The sequence below is a fragment of the Tenrec ecaudatus genome, chromosome 17 (genome assembly GCF_050624435.1).
Source record: "Tenrec ecaudatus isolate mTenEca1 chromosome 17, mTenEca1.hap1, whole genome shotgun sequence".
NCBI classification, from domain to species: Eukaryota; Metazoa; Chordata; class Mammalia; order Afrosoricida; family Tenrecidae; genus Tenrec; species Tenrec ecaudatus.
The window spans coordinates 69,241,153-69,263,566 of NC_134546.1; the positions used below are offsets into that span (position 1 = coordinate 69,241,153).

General features: G+C 40.8%; 1 pseudogene; it reads left to right on the forward strand.

The window, feature by feature from the left end:
• Positions 1 to 277: 277 nt before the first annotated feature.
• Positions 278 to 22,161, forward strand: LOC142430484 (uncharacterized; annotated as a pseudogene).
• The last annotated feature ends 253 nt before the right edge of the window (positions 22,162 to 22,414 follow it).

Consider the following 22,414-nt stretch of genomic DNA (forward strand, 5'->3'; position numbering starts at 1 on the left):
GTCAAGCCCACTCAAGGGTGATCAAGGTTAGGCTGCCATATTGAGTTTAGGGAGCTGCCCTTGTCACGTGTATACCCTTAGTCCCTCCCCTTCCCATCATGTGTTCACCCCTAGCTCATCCCCTTCCTGTTACACCTATGCCCATTGTATATCCCCGCTCCTATTGCTTGCAATGCCTATAGTTCAACCCCTTCCTGTGATGTCTGTGGTTACCTGTAATCAAGCCCAATAAGTAGATATAAGCTTCTGTTAGCTATTTGTTGGGACCGATACATTGATGCACTTCTTCTGCCCTCTGCCCACGCTGTATGTGGACCTGTCTAGTAATAAGATCATGGCCGTCTATGAGGTGAGCATGCTACTATGAAATGTGTCTAACGCCATTATGTCAATCTCTTACCTGTCATGCTCTCTGCCTTTATTATAATCTTTATGTATATTAACCGTACAATGCGTTTACTGAACCCGTGATTAGTTGTGGGGTCTGGCCTTGCTCCCCACAGATGTCCTTCTCCAGGGACTTGTCTCTCCTGACAAAATGTGGGAACAAAAGTATGACAAGTCATAGAGGCCAGTCCCACAGCTAAGAGAATGCTAGTGGTCATCATGTTCAACTAGTCTGCCTTCCATGATCTGCAAATGTGAAAAAATCTTACAGTGGCCCGTCTCAAATCCTGGTGTGTTAGTCCTTGAATCCTAACACAGTTTAACAGTCAAATGCATTGAAGTTCAGTCAACTTATAAGAAAATTGGAACCTAAATACATTTTCCCAATCAGCAAAAAGGACATGCTATTATGATACTGCCCACATTATGCTCTTTTGTCAGTATATCCTATGAGCTTAGTGTGTATTGATGTGCGTATCCACTATTTTTGGAGGGGAGCAGGTGATAATAATTACATGACAGTAGCTTTGTGTCTCAGAGTGGGAAGATTTTGAGGATATCTATATTCTATTGTTACCTTTCACTCTTGCACTGTTTCCCTTTTCAATAGCTTAGCCTATCTCCACAAAGGTACAAAATACACAAGAGGGCAACCGTAGAGTGACTGAATAGTAGGCGAGTAACATAGAAACACTACAAAAATTTCATAATCCCCCAAATAATCACCTCTTTCAGTAGTTAATATGCCAGCTCTTGATCATGTAGAATTCTCCAAGAGGATACCATGAATTCAGGGTTTTGGGTTGCTACTTTGCTAGTTCATACCTGCAGCTCTCCAATGGCTAAGGAGGGGCTAAAGGGAAAAACAACAAATTCTGCAGTGCTTCCTAGTTGTTATCTTGCTTCCACCCTGTGCTTCATGTTTTGATAAATATTCTGGTTGGTCCTGTGCAAGGAGGTGAATTTATGTCCTCCCTCCAATGGAAAGAGGATGTGGATGTGGAATTGAGGCTTTTATTTTTTATCATTTGTCTGATTTATGTTATGTGTTCTAGTTGTTTTCTATTCAGAACCACACAGAGAAGACTGAGTTTGCGGTTGGTCACAGACAAACTGTACAGAGATAGACACATAATGCCAAAAGAATGCAGTTGTTGGGATAGCATGTAATTAGTGAGGAAGTATGTGTAGTGCAGTGGTTCTCAACCTTCCTAATGCTGCGACCCTTTCAGACAGTACTCATGTGTGCTCACCCCTCAACCAAAAAATTATTTTCGTTACTACTTCATTACTGTAATTTTGCTACTGTTAGGAATTGTGTGACCCATATGAAAGGGTCGTTGGGCCCCCAAAGGGGTTTCTAGCAACAGGCTGAGAACCGCTGGTCTAGTGGGTGAAAGGACGAGGCTGGTAGCTAGACCCTGATGGTAAACCTTAGGAGGACAAGACCCCTGTGTCTAATCCCCATGTGAGGTCTCTCTTTCCCAGGACTGTTATCTTCATGCTTTCACATAGTGGAATGCATGGTACCTTGCAGAACCAGAATCTATGGGATGTTTTAGGACACTGTGGCTGTTGAAGAGGTGGCTGTGGACTTCTCCTAGGAAGAATGGGCATTGCTGGATCCTTTTCAGAGAAAACTCTATAGACATGTGATGATGGAATCTTTTAGAAACCTGGCTTCAGTAGCTGTGAATATTTTCATTAAAAAGGAAAATGTGTGTGTGTTGGGGGGGGCATATTTATTGATGCTACTGTAGTATGTCGGCTGAGTAATGGGAATACTTGTTACATAAACAAGTGTAGTAATTTCCTCTCAGAAGTGTGCATGTCATGCTTCCCCCACGAATATAAAGCTCTTAGTGTTATACTAACGTCTTACATCAAGTGTGACTTTGAGTCTACTATGTTTCTTTACATGTTATAAATGTGAGTGTTGACGTTTGGTACAGAGAATATGTGTGTTGTGCCTTGTAAGTGCTCTGTGTTTTTTACAAGCTTAACAGGATACTTTTATTATAAGTAGATTTACACCCACCCAAAAACCACAGACCTGGAGGAACAGGATTGGCTCAATGTCAGGGAATTGTTGATAATCTTTTCAGACTTCCTGGTGATGTGCCTTTCTCCAAGAGAAGCTTGTCAGATACACCTTTTCGCCCTCATAGGACACCAATGTGATGGAGACCTATGTTAGCCTGGGTTGTCTAGAAAAATACAACTATAGACACTGACATGTGCATAAGAAAGTGCTTTATATCAAGAAGTAAACTTTTATCAAGAGAACCCAGCCCAGTTCAACTGAAGCCCATGGGTCCAATGCTAGCTGGAGCATCCATGGCTCAGTGTGTTCAAGTCCCCAAACTTCAGTTTTTGGGTGAACATCAATCCTTTTTGCTGTCCAGCTTAATATATGTGTGTGTATCATATACATATATGTGTGTCTATATATATAAATCCATATATAGTCACTAATATGTGCATAGAATTTTCTTGTTTTCATTCATTAATTCATCAGTATATGAGGACCTTCAACACTACAGAAAACTACAGGACTCTAAATCCATGACTTTCATCACAAAGTGGCTGGTAACATTCCCTGTTTCAGGGTTCTGATCTGAATAATTTTGCAGTTCTTGTTCTGTAAGATAAATGCTGTAATTTTGATCATGCTGTATTTCTTAAATTAAAACATCAGGGACTTGTAAAACTCTTATCACAATCCACACATCCATCCATTGTGTCAAGCACATTTGTACATTTGTTGGCATAGTCATTCTCAAAACATTTTCCTTCTACTTGAGCCCTTGCTATCAGCTTCTCATTTTTATTCCCCTCTCTCCCTCATGAACCCTTGATAATTTGTAAATTATTATTATTTTTTCATGTCTTACACAGACAGATGTCTTCCTTCATACACTTCTGTTTTCCATCGCTCTGGGAGGGAGTTATATGTAGATCATTGTGATCAGTTTCCTTTCTCCCATCATTTTCCCTTTACCCTCCTGATTAGCAATTAATGGTTAGTGAGTTTGTACCAAAAGTTATTACTGTGTGTTGAAATGTAGCCTACAGCATTTTAATATTTATTAGTTATTTATGACATATCATTAATATTTTATGGATATGATAACTAAATTATGATTCGAGGAATTTTTATTTCTTTTTGGAAGCCTCTTCTTTAAAAAATGTTAATCTCATTGCTGTAGTTAGAACATACAGTCAGTTTTTAATATCATTGGTAAAAGTGGACATTTATGTTTGTCCTTTTTCTGAGGTGGGGTGATGTATTTTCTCTCTCCTCTAAGTGTGACATTTTGACTTTTTCTGTTTTAGGAATGTATATTATCTTATTAACATACTGAACTATGTCTGTTTTATGTTAGATTGGTAGATTTTTTTTTTCTTAGCATTAAAAGCCTTTGACTTTGTTTAGTATGTGTGATAATCTGGGTACTTTAGAGAAACAAATCCACAGAAACTCATGAATAAAAGAGAGTTTTATATAAAGGTAAGTGCCCATGAAGAAAACATCCAAACCTAGTGCTGCCCAAGTCCACAAGTCCAATATTAACCCATGTGTCCAATACCAATCCACAAATTCCTCCACCATCTCACAAAACAGACACAGCGATGCCAAGTGCAGGAGGAAAGCTGAATCAGTGCACGTGTAAACATCTCAGTGCTAGCAGGGGTCTCCACACGGGTGCTCCAGCACCCAGGGCTGCTTCGGGGTAATTCATTTGGCTCCTCCTCAGGGACAACTTGCAGGAAGTGAGCCTTGCTAGCTGAAGCAGGGAATTGGCTAAGGCACCTGCACCCTGGTCCCACCATCAGAAAGCAAGAAACTCCGAGAACTAGAAAGGTGAGGCTCACCAAGCCATTTATCCCTCTGCCCTTCAATTAACCCCACATGTGTTTATTGGGCAGGTTGGTACAACTAACTAACTCAGTATGTTGTATGCTTCTATTTAGATTATTAATTCTTTTTTTACATTAATTGGTATATTGCAGTGCTTATTTTCTTATGGTAAGTCAACTGTAGGACAGATTTCAATTACTCATCATATGTAATTATTTTAATGTGTTGCCTGACTCAATTACCAATATTTTTGGTGAACTTTTTCATGTTCTTGAAAATCCATTATCAATATTGCTCTGCAGTTTTCTTGAAGTATCATTATCTCACCTTGTTAAAAGGTTATTACTGGTCTCAGAAAATGTGAGTAAGTGTACTCTTATAACCATTGTTATGTTTTACCCAATAACTTGAACTTGGACAAGAAACATAAAAGTGTTTATTCATACTATGTGAATACTCTGGTGTCTATTTGCTAGAGTCTTCAACTTTAATCTGTCTTACAGTTACCCTTTGGAATTTAATTTTGATGCAGTTGTTTATATAACTTTTGAGCATCCTGAAACCCACTCAACTCTCAGATCACTTGATCTGACTAGATCCTCTGGTCTTGCAGCTGACTACTCAGTGTAGAGTAATAAATGATTTACACTAATCTTGACAAATAATCACTCACACCTGAGACTATGGATGGGCCATTTTAGAACCCAAGCCAGTAAGCTCTTTCCTACAGTGTGTGTTGTTTGCCATCGTTCAAAATTACCAAGAAAGCTTGGAATCCAGAATCTAGGCCAAGATGACACAATGGTTGCTCAGTCATCTCTTTCCTGGATCCATCTTGTTCTTTTAAGCTTCTGCCCTCACCTTTGCTCTTGGCATCACCTATCTACCTACCCCTTGACATTTCTTGACTGTAGGCTGCAGTCTATCCCAAAGGCTTTAAAATTAGACATCCGTAAACACAAGAGCTTAAGAGAGTAGTAAATAGGGTTCCCCTGACTTGTTTTCTTATTTAGAATATCTCTGTCTTGGTCAAGGTACCTCTAGGATGTCCTATTTGTGTCCCTCTGTCTCTTGTTGTCCACCTCTAAAACAAGTTTCTCTACTTACCTCACTATTGTGCATAAATGGGCTACCCAATCATAGGGATTTCTTCACACACAATAGATATATTGTAAAGAGTACCCAGGGTATAAGGGGATTGGAGCAGGTTAAACTGGGATTACACTTGACTGGAGTGGCATATATGAGCATGATTCTGCTTGATCACTTCAGCCAAATATGTCAAGGGTTATGGTCTGAGGTGCAGTAGAGGCTGGTAAAGAACATTCTTCATAAAATATTCTGTTCTTCAGTTAGATTGCTGGTGAAAAGAAGATATTTACCTTCAATGGAGCTTGAGAATTTTGAGGCCTTAAACACTTCCACTTTATTCTAAAAATAAATATTGTATATATAGGATGTGGATCCAAATTGATAAGGATATTTGAGAAATTAGTAAAATTGCCCTGTAAAGATAGAGTGGGCTCTTGTTTAATGCAAACACCTCAGATTGGAGCAGGACTTTGATCCTCAGGTTGAGGGTGGTCACTATTTAGCACAAGAAGTGCAGGCTAACAACCTGACATGCCTTTCTTAACATTGCCTCCTCTTCTGTTTCAGAACAAAGATTTGCCACAGAGAAATATGGTCCAGTCTAGGGAGCTAGAAATCTGTTACTACTGTCTTGCACATTGAAGCATCACAAGGAAGGATTTCAACCTCTGACTAGGTTGTTAACCAAAACCATTCACCTGACACCAAACAGGTTGAGCAACTCTGGAGTTCCTAGGGGCATCGCTAGGTGGAGGAAATTGAGGGGAAGCAGAAGGGATCCGGGCTTCCTGGGGTCTGAACCCAGGAAAAAGCCAGCGTACAACGGCCCAGGCTTCCCCAATGGTCAGGGTCCAAGTTCTTTGTGCATGTCGCTGAATGAGAATGCACTGGTTACGTAACCGTTTAATAATTGTATTAGAACTTAAATTGTGTGCACTCTGATTTTCAAAAGGCTGGTGGCATAGTGGATACAGATTGGACAGCTAACTGCAAGGTCAGTGGTTCAGAATTACAAGTCACCCCTGGAGAGAAAGACAGGATTTCTAATCTTATAAAGAGTTACAGTCTTGGAAACGCACAAAGGGCTGTTCCACCTTCTTTTAAAGGTCGCTATAATCAGAATCCATTTGGTGGCACTGAGCTGGGTTTTAGGTTTGCGTTGCTGATGACAGTGACAACTGTCCACTTGTTGCATCCCCATTTTGATTAAGCCTCCATTAAATTCTTTCTGATCATTAACCCAGAATGTAGATCATCTTCCCCTTGGGGAGAATGCCTTAGAAAATAGATTGCCTGCACTCCTCTCCATGCAGCCCCTTCCAAGGGCCTGCCTAGATGTATCCTTGATGGAGCTCATCTTACTGAGGACAGCACAGGGGCCATTGTCATGAGTCTAGCCTTGATTGCCTCAGTTTGAAGGCCCTGGGCCAGTCTTGTAATTTTTTCTTTCTAATAATGTGCAGGTCCAAATTATCCCATTCCTGCTGATACAGTCCCACCTGTATCTGTGATGTATTGATCTGCCACCAGTCGTGATCTGTGTTCTGTGCCCCGTTATCCAGAGTCCCGACTGAATCCTCAATTGCATTTTTACCTCCTGCTACTGGCCTCCCTTATCCATACGATATGTGTCTTTTATTGTCTCTTAAAGTTTAATAAATCTCCTCCTTAATTTATATTTGACAAAGGGGTTACTTTTCTACTCTAACACACAATTTAGGATCAGAATGACTCAAGGTACAGTTCTTTGGGACAGCATCTTGACAGCCATCCCTGCAGGTGAGGTCAGGTTCTGCAACCCCCTGGCTTCTGTCCTAAATGTGCAAACGTTACAAAGGTCTCTTAGGTCTGCGGATAAATGCTCACTCTGCACCTTAGCCTCACACCAAACACACTCAGCTCTCTGTATGGTGGCAAATCTAGTTCCCCAGATAAGTAATCATATGTACCTCACTTTTCCTACTAGCCTTCTGCCCAAAGGCACTCAACTCTTGTCCTGTAGCCTGGGAATTGCACTGCTCTGTCTCATCTCTTGGTTCTGCTGCCACCGTGTCTGTGTTGCTGCTTCTCCCCATCACTTTCTCTCTTGTGTCACAGCTCTGTCTTTGGGATTGAAGAGTTTCAATGCAAGAATCCAGGATCCAAAGCCCCCTACTCCTGCCTCTTCTTTATTGATGGAAGTGAGATCCCAATTTCTCTCTCTGAAATGACTCAATTAGTCCTAACACGATTTCCAATTTGACTAATCCTCAGGTTTGGTTTCAGACAGTTAATTTTTGCAACCAAAAGGCACAAAGTTACCAATTTATTGTTGGGCAAGCTGTCCAATCCTCTTAAACAAACAAACAAAAAAACCAAACTCACTGCCATCAAGTTAACACTGACCCATAGCGAGCCTGTATGACAGGGTAGAATAGTCCCCGTGGGTTTCCAAGACTGTAACTCTGTAGCGGAGTAAAAAGCCATGTCACTCGTGGGAGAAGGAAGCTCCATCCTGCTTTCAAGGAGAAATTGGTGGTTTCAAACTGCTGACATTGCAGTTACAGTCCAGCAGTCAGCACTATGATGGGCTTCTTTCCTCGTTCACATTTGCGGGCGACTAACCCACACAAGTAATTTGGAAGAAGTTAAGGGGACATAGCTAGAAAGACTGTATACTTGGATAGGCCAACTGTCTAACTCAGTGATTATCAACCTTCCTAATGCCGCGAGCCTTTAATAAATTTCCTCATGTTGTGGTGACCCTCCAATCATAAAATTTCTTTTGTTGCTACTTTGTAACAGTAATTTTGCCACTATTATGGATCAGGCAACCCCTGTGAAAGGGTCATTCTACCCCCAAAGGGGTCTCGAACCATAAATTGAGAACCGTGATCTAACTGCATTAGGTAATAGCAAATAATACTACATTAACAACATTATCTGTATTGGGATGCAAAAGTTCACTATAGCTGCTTGTTTACCTTCAAGCCTTTAAGATCCCAGATGCTATATTTCTTCATAGATGGGCACCATCAGCTTTCTTCACCACATTTGGTTGTTCACCCTCTTTGTCTTCAATGGTTGTGTCCGGAACGTGAGCATCTTAGAATGCCAATTTAATAGAAGAAAGTATTCTTGCATAGAGGAATTACTTGAGTGGAGGCTCAATGTACTTCTGCTACCTTAATACTAACGCTATAAATTTATGCATATAGATCTATTTTCCGATCCTAATGTATAAATATATTTGCATATGTACATACCTTTATCCAGACCTCTATAAATTCCTTTTGCTTCCCAGCTCTTTCCTCTATTTCCTTTGACTTCCCTCCTGTCTCACTATTATGCTCAGTCCCCACCAGGGTTTCAGCAATTCCTCTTAGTTACATTACCCTTGATCATGGCCTACTAGGCCCTCCTGTCCACCGAATTGGATCGCTTGTTGTTCCCTTGTCCCTGGGTTTATTAACACCACTACCTTTCCCCCCACTTCCTCCTCTGCCATGTTCCTACGGAACTGTCGGTCCCATTGTTTTGTCCTCCAATTGTTCATCCAGCGTATCTTATTTAGACAGACCTGCGGAGATAATAACATGCACAAAACAAGACAAAGCACAACCAAGCAACAGTATACAACAAAACAACAACAAACCAATGACAAAAACACAACAAGAAAGAAAAGCTTCTAGTTAGTTCAAGGATTGTTTGGCCTTTAGGAGTGTTTTGCAGTGCAATCTGTTGGGGCACCACGTCCTGGCCCCAAATTGCACTTTCAGCATTCCCTGGGGACCTTGTTGCTCCATCCCCTTGCTGTTGTGTTGCACCCCCTTAATGTATTGCCTCGATGTGGCGGGATCTGATCAGGTGCAATTCCCACACTGTGTCTCCGATGTTGTCCCCTGTAGGGCTATGGGTCAGTGAGGGACGTCATGTCTCATAGTGGGGCCAGCCATGTGAACATCTCTGTTGACTGGCTGCTCTAATTGGGAACATCGACCTCCTGGTCTGGTGGGCCATGATGTGCTCCACTCTCCTTCCCCTTTATTTGCTCCCATGTGGTCCAATCAGATATGTCCCTCTTCTGTAGCTGTAGATTCAGTGCCATCATTTGAAATAAATGCTTCTGAGGGGAGGGGCAGGTGTCCAATTATTAGTTGGTGTTGGGACCGACCCCACAAACCTCTCCACTTGTTCCCTACTCCATGCTGACATGTTGCATTCACATCTTGGAGCACCGGGTTAAAGTCTGGTCCCTCTTTCTCTATGGAGACACAAACAATACCCTCCCCTTGGGTGGGTTAGTGCCCAGTGCCCCGACTACCCTTTTCTTTATTATTATTTTTTTCCTTTCACCACCCCCTTTTTAGTTGTCTGCCATGTGTATCCCTGTATTTGGTCTGGTCCATGCCCTATTACCTTGTCCTCACCCCAGGAATGTTTGTATACTGTAGCTTTTCCCTGTGTCCCTTTTGTCCATTTTTTTTTTAAGAGTACCTCAGCAGCCTTTGAAATCTCTATCTTTAAGTCAATGCTATCTTGAGGTCTGTTTTCTCTTTTTTGCCCTCTGGGTGAGGTTGTTCTATGTGGTGGTCTCTTATGTATGCTTGGTGAGTGTTGCTCTTCTGCCCATACTGGGTCGGCAAGGATCTTTTGTAGGGCTGGGTTTCTTCTAACATATTCTTTGAGTTTTTCCTTGTCTGGGAAGACTCTTACTTGTCCATCTCTCTTGATCGATAATTTGGCTGGGTAGAATATTCTTGGGTTTGCATTGTTTTCCTTCAACTTTTGGAATATCTTTCCACTCTCTCCTTTTCTTCATATTTTCTGCTGATAGGTCTGAGCATATTTTTATTTGGGAACCTTTATATGTGATTGCTTCTTTTTCCCTAGCTGCTCTCATGATTTTCTACTTTTCCTCAAAGTTGGATAATTTACCTATTATGTGCCTTGGTGACTTCTTTTTGGGATTTAGTCTAGCTGGTGTTCTTTCAGCCTCCAGAATGGTTGCCTGGTTTTCACTCATTATGCTGGGGAAGCTTTCCTCCAAGAATTCTCTCACTATTGTTTCAGATGACTTCTTTGTTGTGTCTTCCTCTGGTAAGCCAATAATTCTAATATTGCTCCGCATCATACCATCTAGACATAGCTCTTAAGTTTTCTTCAGCTTCTCTGACGATCTTATTAGATTTTTGTTCATGTTTGTTAAAGTCTGCTTGGCTGTCCTCCAAGTCACTGATGGGGATCTCTGATACCACCAGTCGCTTCTCAAGGTCCGTCAGGCTGCTATTGGTTTTTGTTATCTACTCCCTAAGCTCCTGTATTTCCCTTTGGTTTATGGCTTTTACCTCTTCTATCATTTTACCCATTTTCTGTATTGTTTCCCTTATATCCTGTATGACTCCAAGTAGCATTCTGAAAATTTCTTTCTGTGGCAGCTCCATGTCTGCTTCTTCTCTGCATGTCATTATGTTTAGAACATCTTCTGCCATTGCCATTTGTTTCTCCCATTTTTTTGTTGAGGTCGTTGGGGATGATGGCTGTTTGCGTTGTGTTGTTTTAGAGGGGCCAGGTACCATTTTCTAGGGAGACAGAGGGCACTGGCTCTCTGTGGGAGACTTGTAGGAGTGCTTCTTCAAACTGCCTATAGCTTATTTCACTATGGAATTAGCCTACCACTTTATCTTCCTGTGCCTTCCCTATCAGGGGAGTGATCCAGATGGCTCGTGGATTGCCTGCTTTGGTGTTGCGAAGGTTGGGCAGAAGTTACTGCAGCAGCTTGGCACATTGAGGATTGTTGGCCGAGCTACCTTAGGACTCCAGTCACACAGGCAGGAAAGCAATTAAGTAGAGCAGAGTATCCTCTGGTGGCGGTGTGCAGGGCCTTCCCCCACCCTGTGCAAGCTACTCAGGGTGGAACTCACATAGCTTGGGTTTTGCAGGCGTAAATGCCCTAGGGTAAGGTGAGTGGTCTGGAGGTTAGCAGTAGTGTGTGAGAGATCAAGAAAGCGACAAAGAGGAGAAAAAACAGTTAAAAGGCAAGCCCTCTGGGCCTGTGGGGGGTGGGGAGGGGAGATATAGTGAAGAGATGGAAACAAAGCAACCATGTATCTGAGTTGCAGTCCCAGCCAGTGGAGCTACATGGGTTTAGTCCCTGCTCAGAGCAGGCAGCAGCAATCCATGGCTGTGTTGAGAAAAGGCCCCTGGGCAGACCTCTAAGTCCGAGGTGCGGACAGAGAGGAGCCACTAGGGTTCGGTCCCTGCCCCAAGGTGGGTGGTGGCAAACTGTGGCTGTGTTGAGACCAGTCCGCCCTACAGGATCCAAATGCTCCCAGGCTCCAGCAGAGACAGTGGCAGGGTCAAAGTCAAGCCCCAACCGGCCTAGACAGAGGTAAGTCAAAAGCCCCCAGCCCCTTAAAACCCTGTGAGTCTGTGCCTACTTGTTATGATGCTCCTCCTGTGCTCCAGCAGTGTTGAATTTCCCTTTAAGCAACTCTGCTAGGCTGAATTCTGCAGAGTCCCTCTGGTCAATCTTTAGTTTATAATGGCTCTTTATATAGCCCATTTAACACATTTCCAAATGCTGTAATTAACATAAAGTTAATTAAAGCCTTAATTAACATAAGGTTTCATTGACTTGTCATTCTCCTTGAGAGTCACACAGTTAGAAATGGATATTTTTGTATGCTGTGAGGTAGGGATACAACATTTTTGTTTCTTTTTTTGACGTTTTTATTTGATTACCCAATCTCTATTTGTTGTAAAGTCATATTTTATTCACATGTCTGAAAAATTATGAGTTTTCTATTTTGTTGCTCATGATAGAAGCATGCTTCCCATCATTCAATAAGGGCACCGTTAACAGTATTGAGAACTTTGTGTGTTAAGAAGGTGGAAAGAACAGTAACAGCATCTGGACCTACAGGTTATGTGTTACTCACACTGTATTCTCCCATCAGCCTGCAGATGGTGCATCACCAGCAGCTTAGAGGAAGGTGGAACAAGTGCCTGGCTTTATTACTTTTGGAATGTCCTCTTTAGAGATTGAAATTTGTGAGCATCATTAGAAGTGATCCAGATAAGACAAAAAGAACATCCCAGTTGCCAGCAGTGTCCTAAGGACCAAAGAAAATGACCAAGGCTCAGGTGATTCTGATGTGTTTTATTCGTTTCTGTTTTTCTTATTGGAATTGAAGAAACCTGTATAATACTGATTCAGTTCATTGTCAAAGTGGAGATTTGAAATAGTAGAAGTTAGAGATAAACTTTGACTCTGACTTCAACATTTTGCTGGAGAAGATTAGGATATGTTGATCATAGGATTAACACGGAACTATTGACATTCAACATAATACGTAACTGAGGATGCTTTGGATGACATCTTCCAACTCATAATTAATTATTCTATGGCCAGCTCCTGAGAATCATTGAAATTATATGCTATGCATAGTTTTTAGGAGAAATAAAATCACTTCTTTAGGAGAGTTCACTATTCCATCTGATTTTTGTCTGATTAAGTTTCTTTAATGCTTCTTTCTGAAGGTGATATGTTACATAGTCTCCCAAACAGCAACATCCTCCTTAATGCATCTAAAATGGGCCTTGTAGCAATAGTGGTTTAAAAATAATTGACAGCATCTCACCTCCTCTAACTATGGATGCAGGAGAGAGCATTAACCGTCAATGAGGCAGAGCTTAAGCATACCTGTATGAGGCAGTGCTTAAACATACCTGTACCCTCCAGTTTTACAGTTATGACACCAGTATCTTTGCCACAGCCTGCTCCTACTCAGCTCATTAATTTTATGCAGTGGCCATGGACTAATTATAGTCCAGAGTCACAGGTACAAGTTTTTTCGGTAACAGTGTAATTTGGTATCAGAATCAATAGGCTATACATTGGCATTCATATTATAGGACCATGTAGGCACATTTGCTCTTCTTCAGGGAAGGCCTGTTTTCCCTGTTCCCTTTCAGACATTTTTCCTTATAAACATAGACTCGTTTCTTAGTTCTATCTTTATAGGCTCCTCTCAACTCCTTTGGGATATCCTCTTCTTCATAGTGCCTGCCTGTCCCACTATCTTGGCTGAAAAGCCCTTTCTGGACCTGTCCCATTGGCTCTGTCACTGTGTCCTTTCTGACATGGTCATAATCTCCATTGGTGCAGCTCATGACCCATGAATATTACAGTGCATTGTGCAGGAGCAGTAGGAGACCAGTCCCTATGAGGTAGAGGTTCAGGATGGTCCATGATTTGCTCTGCAGCATCTCACAAACTAAATAGTCATCAAGTAAATAAATCCCTCTTCAAGATGTAGAAGCTGGTGAGTCCCAAATCTATATAGAGGCCTGGTATCAGTCTGGAGGGTTCTCCTCATTACTGTGTTTGAAAACACTGATGAACTACATCATCAGGTCAGACAACAGTCCAGTGCCTCACAAAATGAAGTTGGTAAATCTGAGGAATCCAAATGGGAAGGTTGGACAGAAAACTGTTGGCTCATGAAGTAGAGAAAGCTCTCAAGTCAGGTCACACAGGCAGCTCGTAGTTGCCATTCAAGGAAATGGCTCATGACTTTTTGGAAGCTGGAAAATCCGTAATCTATGAGTTCATTCTGAACTCTGTGGCTGCAGGGGCTAACAAAACCAAATGTGTCTCACGCTCTCTCACCACACCATGCCTGCAGGCGGTTCTCTCTCTCCCTCCTGATATGATGGCTTCTTGGCCCAACCCAGCACCTTCCCTGCCTAGGCAAGTTTAGGAGGGCTCCAGATGTCCACCCAATGGCAACAGAGCTACGATGGGCCCCTTGGAGAACATGTGGTCAAAGATAACAGGTTCAAGAGGACCTTGTAATTAAAGTTAAGGCAAAAGTGGCTGAGAAGAATTTGTCCTAATGTTTTCCAGAGTAGATTTTGCTAAGGTGCCCTTTAAGAACATAGAAAGTTGTTCTGCATTCAGGAAGGCAGATATTGCCTGTGAATATTCTGATTATGGTTCTGAGTTATAGCTTCTTGTTCTTGATCCCAAGTTGTACCTGGTTCATTAATAGACAACTTTGATCTATTCTGAAAAGTTTTATCTGGTAACAGAATGCAATTTAGTATCAGACAAAGAGTGGAGTGGAAGGAATGACTTGTGTGAGTATTGACCAAATATGTGGGAGAGCTGAGGTATGTTAGACTTCCCCCATCTGAACTGTTCCTGATACCTATTGCCACTGAAGGTACAGAGCTTCTTATAATGGTGATACTGCTAGAACTCCTCATTCCATTTCACAATGTACTGTAAACTTGTTTGTTAATATAAACAAGTATGTGTGAATATGAATCTACTCTATATGAATATAAATCTGAGCTATTTTTATCTACTTTGTGTGAATATAAATCTGAGCTATATCTAGCTCATTCAGATAATTTCACTGGTACTCAACATTCTAATTTTATGAGTGGGTGCATTATTTTGGAGCATGGTGATCCCAGCACTCAAATGGTGATCCTCAGGAGTGACATTGCAATTGGGGCAAATATTGAAGAGAGAGCAGACAGTGGGGAACAGGAGCTCCACATCCCATGTCAGGACTGAGAAAGCGAATGTATTTTCTAATGAGTATATGTAATGGAGGTTACAGATCTTTCCATAAGGCATTCACATCATGCAATTAGCATATACATAGTCAATGAGTAATATCATAAGCGGGTAACAATAAACAAGCAAGATGGTGAGGCACCATATTGACCTAGTGCTAGTTGACTTCAAACCTGCCCTGAGCCCTCCCCAGGCATTTGCTACATTTATGATGGGTTGGCTACAGAACCTGATTGATCTACAGATAACCTTCAGGCATAGTGAAGTAACCAGCCACAGAAATGATTCATCTACTATGGTAACTCCTTTAAGACTGCTCCTTAATGGAGAGCTATTGTTGGGGAAACACATTATTTGACCTGGATAATGTGTATATGAAAACATTCCTTTCTCAGAACAATGGAGATCTTTCTGAAAACAGGGCTAGTTTTCCATCCCCATTGTTGCCAATGTCGAAATAAGGTCAAATACTTTCTACCAAGTTCTCAGTTTACTACACATTATGGAACGTACAGTTTCCATTACTGTTTTGCTTTCTTTACTGTAAGATATTTTAAAAATTTTTTCAAATGAAAAACACATCATTAAATAGACTCCACTTACTACAGGAATCACTGACATTCAATGATGTAGCTGTAAAGTTCACCCGGGAGGAATGGCAGCTCTTGAACCCTGCTCAGAAGACCCTATATCAGGATGTGATGTTGGAGAACTATCACAACCTCGTTTCCATTGGTGAGGAGAATTCTCAAGTCATTGACCTTGTCCCTGGCTTTTCCTATCTTATGTGTAAAATCTTTGCAGTGTCTGTAGTGTTCTCAAGAAGGTAGATTCTCATTGCATTCTCTGGTCCTAAGTTAATGGGTAAGGTCTTCTGTCCTTGAGAGAACACCCTTTATTTTGTTCCTCTGAACATGAATTTCCTAGAACTACAACATTCTTCAGGCTTTACAAACTTTAGGCTAATTTGGTGTGTCTAAGATTCTGTAATTTCTCACACATGTTATCTAGTTGACATTGAGAAGGTTTCTCTCAACTCCAACAAGGAGAACTTTGGTCGGTATTAGAAACAAGGTATAGTGCAATTTTTCAGGGGTATGGTTAAAATACCTTTAGGGGAATTGGCTGGCCGAGTTGATTCAACTGGCAGAAGGCCTTACATCCATAGTAGGTATCAGAAAATGCATAAAAGTGTGTGCTTCTTGGAATGTGAGAGCTCACTTTTCCTAGAAGTTGAGAGAAGTACTTCTGTAGCTCTCATGAGGTTAGATTTCCAGTTATTTGATTTATACTATTGTATGTTTGCTTCCATAACTTTCTTTCTTTAAGATTCTCAAAACTTCCCCGCTTTTATATGCTTCTACCTTACTATGAAAATCCATCTTGCACCTTACTATGAAAATCCACCTTGCAAGCTTCTCTCCAGAGAACTCTGAATTTGTAACTGTCCTCTGAATACAGCACATTTCTCCCCTACTAAGTGAGAATGGATTGCCCTTTGCAGTATGCAGCACCATCTCGGATCTTGAACTCCCACCATAAACGGGTCTCCTTTGTGCTTCCTTAGCTTTCCCTAAAGGTTTTGGTGTCCATTTTCTCATTTGTTCTCTTGTCCCTTTAAAGTTTTCTTCATTCTGGTGAAATAAGTTCTTTCTGTTTTCTAATAGAGATGGTCAAATTGCCTTCTCTGTTGGAATTCTTTAGTGGACGTAGTTCTCTATATTTTACTCCTTTTGGTGAACCACATTTATAACTTTTGTTATTTTCAGGTATCTAAAATCATCTTTCTAGCAAGAAAAATCTTATCAGCTTAGGATATATTTTTGCATTGTACGTCCAATTTTTTTCTACTTGTAAGTTTTGTTAAAATTCGTATGTTTCCCCAATAATTTTGTACATGCAACGGGCATTTTTAACATCCCGCATTCATGTTTTTTTTATTAAATGTATGTCTGCTATATATTCCTTACTATACAGTATGCCTTCTTTAGGCCAACCCCTTCTTCTTAACAGGTCCAATGCCTGAAAAAATGACCTTTGGTGCTTTTAAAGAGCAGTTTGGCTGTATGTTCCAACAGATATTTTTTGTTGTTATTCACATAATGCACAGTATATTTCAATATTGTCCTCTCATTTTCTGTCTATTCAATAATGCTCTCTCTCATTTTCTGTCTTTTGAGTAGTCTTTCTGTTTCCATATGTGCAATGCTGTCCTTGGTGTCATCCTACAACTCACCTTGTTTCAGTCATTAGTCTTCAGACATCAGTCTTGCTTTGTTTTGACTAATGATCTTCTCCATCATTTCATTCATGAGAAGTGGTTGATTTGATTTTTGTTTGTTCCATTTAGAAAGCTGCATGTGTTCAGTTTCCATTTCTGTTGTTTAATAAGGAATTTTCTGTAAATTCATCATTGGTCTCAAAATTTTATCAGTAAACTTATGTGTCATTTCTGTCAGTAAGGCCACATTTTCCAATTACTAATATTGTTCCCAAATTTTACAATCATCAGCGTACATGATTGTATGGTTGATCGATGTCAGCTTCCAAAAGTTATGTGACATTTTCTATATATATATATATATATATATACATTTATATATGTATATATATTTAAATTTTATTGGGAGCTCTTAAGGATATCACAACATTCCACAGTTTAGTCACATCCAGCAGTGCTGTACAATTGCTACCACAGTTTCAAAACATTTTCTTCTTAAATTCTTTGATATTAGCTCCGCTTTATCCCCTCTTCCCCCCACGCTCAATTTATTTATTGTGGAAAACAAAATCTGGATCAAAGTGTAAGCAGCCTTATCTCTATATTCCTGACCACAGGGCTTGGACAACCAGTACTAATGTTAGAAGAAAACCTCCACAGCCCCAAGGATAAAGCTAGAGCTGGTAATGCACAATCTCCAGATAGAGTTTTCATTATAACTGCCCTCCAGTAAGATGCTAGTATACAGCCCCTACAGGTGCCTTTCTTCTTGCTACTCAGCTAAAAGATGCCTAGTTTTAAAAGCAATCAGATTCCCCTTGTCACTATCACTCAAGGAATCAACAATCCCTTTGTCTCTTAAATGCCCTCTGGATGGGTTCTAAGGGATGGTTGTGTAATTGAAGGGCAGATATAGAAAGGCTTTGTATTATTTCACCAATTTATATAGTCTCAGGGCATGCAGCCACCTCCTGCACACACACACACACACACACACACACACACACACACACACACACACACTGCTACACCTACAGACACCTACCTATATAACAAGGTAGGCAGTATCTTTACCCTGTAGGTCCCTGAAGTAATTTGGGTGAGTAATTTAAGACCAGTGCTGAGGCTGAGGGCAGGTGAAGGGGAGAAACTGGCCTCTGATCAGGGAGAACAATAACATTTCTGCTCTTGTAGTTAAAGCTGGTGGCAGATAGTAATGATGCTTGTATGAGGCATCATTAAGGAAGCATGATAGTGAGAGGATATTGTGAGTATGATTTTTCATTAGGAGAATGTGACTGGGAGTCTTCTCTAACTTACAAATGTGAATGCCTCGCTCCAACCAGATACTGGGCCTTGCAATCTTCTTTAATTCTGAGAATAAAGAATCGGTCTGCATCCATTCCCTTCTTGGTCTTCAGTTTCCCACAGCCTGATACTTATCAAGAAGTGTTTTAAAAGAGTTCAACATATGCCCACATTTCCACTTGTCCGTTCTGTTGTACCTGTGCCTTTTGGAGGCGTGCACACTTGGCTCCTATATGAACTCACTGTTAAATGACCTCGCTATCTTATTCCATCATCGGAGATGAAGCCACTGTACCCTGTTTTGCTGTCTGCTTTATCTTCCTTAATTGCACACACTACTCCTATGAGCCCTTTAGACTGTGGGGATGGATCCCATGCTTTATGTTTGCTTAAACAGTTGGTGCACAAATGTAATAACACTTGTAGTAACTGGTCTTACTTGCAAGCATATGAGTATTAAGCATCCACTGACGGAATGGTACTTCAGGGAAGATCTTGCAGTGTACTTTTTGATGATGAATATGATGCCAGTCTTCTTTAATTTGTCAGCCTCAGCCTTATAAACCACTTGATTATCTGATTAAAAATAGCCAACTCCAGTCTATTTAGTTGAATAACTCATATATTATCAATTTTTAAACACTGCATTTTGTTTGGACAACTTGAAATTTTTTTCTTGATACAATTTCATATATTCCAACTTCCAATTATTAGAGGATGTTTGTAGCTATTTCTTTTCTCATTTTTTGTCATGGCATGTCAACCACTGAGGGTCCCCAGAGCTCCCCTCCATCCACATCATTACCGTTGACTGTAATTTGAGGATTTAGTACTTCTTCATTGTTATCCCATTGACATTACATCTCAAGGGTTCATGTTCCAGAAGTAGATAGATCACCAGGTATTCCTCCCAGCCCCTATTTCTGGAGATTCCACTAATCCCTGTGCACCATGGGTGATCCTGCTTGTATTTGAAATACTGGGTGGCAGTGCTTCTGGCATCACAGAAACATGCAAGCCACCACAGGACAACACTGAAAGATGAGTGTTGTGAGCTAGAATACAGGCTCCATAAACATAAAGAATGTTTCTGTACCATAATACCTTTCATTTATACCTGTGAATGTTGTTTTCTCCCAAGTTGAACATTCTGCATTTTTCACATTCCCAACTTTATGTAGTACTCAGTTGTCTTTCAGTAAAGATTGATGGAGTGAATATATCTGACCTCTACCAACTGGAAAGATCAAGCCTTAGCACCCCTGCAGTCTACTGATCTCCGTGTCTTCCTTGTATTATGTTTGATGAATATTTTCAAGTAGCTTTTTAAGCAAATACCAAATCCATGTTAATTCATCACTTTCATATCCAACTTTTTCTACAATAACTTTTTATCATTTGGATTCTTATAAAATTGTATTTCTTCAGTGGGCAATAAACATTAATCATAGCGTTTTATTTATATTCATATAACAGGGATATCACTAAAGATCAACTTTGTTTCAATGCATACTTTTAAGATGTCCATTGTAAAGATGTTGAAAAGAGTCAATGTTCTTTCCTTTTATAGAAATCCAGAAAGATGACGATCATTTGCTTGAGCACTTGCAATGTGAAAGATGCATGGACAGAACGGAATGGTGCTATAAATGTAATACTTTGGAAAGGACTGTTTCTCAGCACAAACACAATTTTCTTCCAAAGGAAAATTATGAGATGTTTGGCTTACATGAAAAAAATTTGATTTAATCATTCAGGAATCAAATCAGAACAGAAGCAACAAAATACACAAGTCAGGTGTGCTCAGTGAAGATGAGAAAACTTTTCTCCACATTGAACAAAAGCAATTTTGTACTGAAATGAAATTCCCTGAGTGTGAACCACCCAGGCTCATGAAGTCACAATGCATTCAGCATCAGGAGTCTGATGAAATTGAGAAAACAAACACAGGCGATAAATGTGGGACAACCTCCATTGAGGACTCTGTGCTCTATGAGCAGCAGATTATTGATATATTAGATAATACCTATGAATGCAGTCAATGTGGGAAAAAATTCAAGAAAGCATTCAAACTCAATGCACATTATCAAAGAAGTCATGAAGGACAAAATCTAGGAAAATCCTTGCAATGTGGAAAAAGTTTTCACAGTGTATCATACCTCAAGGGACATCAGGAACCTCATGTGGCAGGATTGTCCTTTGTATGCAGTGAAGGTGGGAAAGGCTTCACCAGGAAGAGTGATCTCACTGCTCATCAGCAAATTCATACTGGAGAGAAATCTCATGTGTGTGGTCAATGTGGAAAAGCCTTTCTCAGGAAGGATGGTCTCACTGCTCATCAGCGAATTCATACTGGAGAGAAACCATATGTATGTGGTCAATGTGGAAAAGCCTTTATCTGGAAGAATGGTTTCACTGTTCATCAACGAACTCATACTGGAGAGAAACCCCATGTATGTGTTAAATGTGGAAAAACTTTTATCAGCAAGAGTAACCTTACTGTTCATCAGCAAACTCATACTGGAGAGAAACCCCATGCATGTGGTGAATGTGGCAGAGCCTTTATGAAGAAGACTGCTCTCACTGTTCATCAGCGAACTCATACTGGAGAGAAACCCCATGTATGTGGTGAATGTGGAAAAGCCTTTAACGGGAAGACTGCTCTCACTGTCCATCAGCGAACTCATACTGGAGAGAAACCGCATGTATGTGGTGAATGTGGGAAAACTTTTATCCTGAAGAAAAGGCTTATTATTCATCAGCGAATTCATATTGGAGAGAAATCTCATGTATGTGGTCAATGTGGAAAAGCCTTTCTCAGGAAGGATGGTCTCACTGCTCATCAGCGAATTCATACTGGAGAGAAACCCCATGTATGTGGTGAATGTGGAAAAGCCTTTATCTGGAAGAATGCTTTCACTGTTCATCAACGAACTCATACTGGAGAGAAACCCCATGTATGTGGTGAATGTGGGAAAACTTTTATCAGCAAGAGTAACCTTACTGTGCATCAGCGAACTCATACTGGAGAGAAACCCCATGTATGTGGTGAATGTGGAAAAGCCTTTATCCAGAAGACTGTTCTCACTGTTCATCAGCGAACTCATACTGGAGAGAAACCCTATGTATGTGGTGAATGTGGAAAAACTTTTATCAGCAAGAGTAAGCTTACTGTGCATCGGCGAACTCATACTGGAGAGAAACCCCATGTATGTGGTGAATGTGGCAAAGGCTTTATCTGGAAGAATGCGCTCACTGTTCATCAGCGAACTCATACTGGAGAAAAATCCCATGTATGTGCTTAATGTGGAAAAGCCTTTCTCAGGAAGGATGTTCTCACTGTTCATCAGCGAACTCATACTGGAGAGAAGCCCCATGTATGAGGTGAATGTGGCAAAGGCTATATCCAGAAGACTTCTCTCACTGTTCATCAGCGAACTCATACTGGCGATGAACCCCATATATGTAGTGAATGTGGCAAACGCTTCATTCATAAAGGAAACCTCAAAACTCATCTACAAATTCACTGGAGAAAAACCCTATGTATGTGGTGAGTGTGGTAAAGCTTTCAGCCAGATGTGATGCCTTACAGCACATCAGAGATTTCACAAAGGAAAAAAGCCCTTTGCATGAAATAAATGTGGAAAATCTTATATGTGGAAATCTGAGTTCGGTGAACATGAGAAAATACCCCACAAGAAAAACTTTCATTGGAGTTAGTGTAAAAAAGGTTTCAAAACCGAGGAAGAGGTGTTACAGTTTGGCCTGAACCAAGCATAGGAACAGACAATTGTGACTTATGGGGACCCATGTTAATCACTGCTGACATGACCCACCTTTGTGGGGAGTGGATCTTCCAGACTTCTACAGGGTACATGGGTACCTCATTGCTCTTCCAGCTTTCAGTGGCAAGAGAGCTAAACCTGGTGTTTCTGGATCACAGCTATACCAAGCAGTAGAATGCCCACCCTGA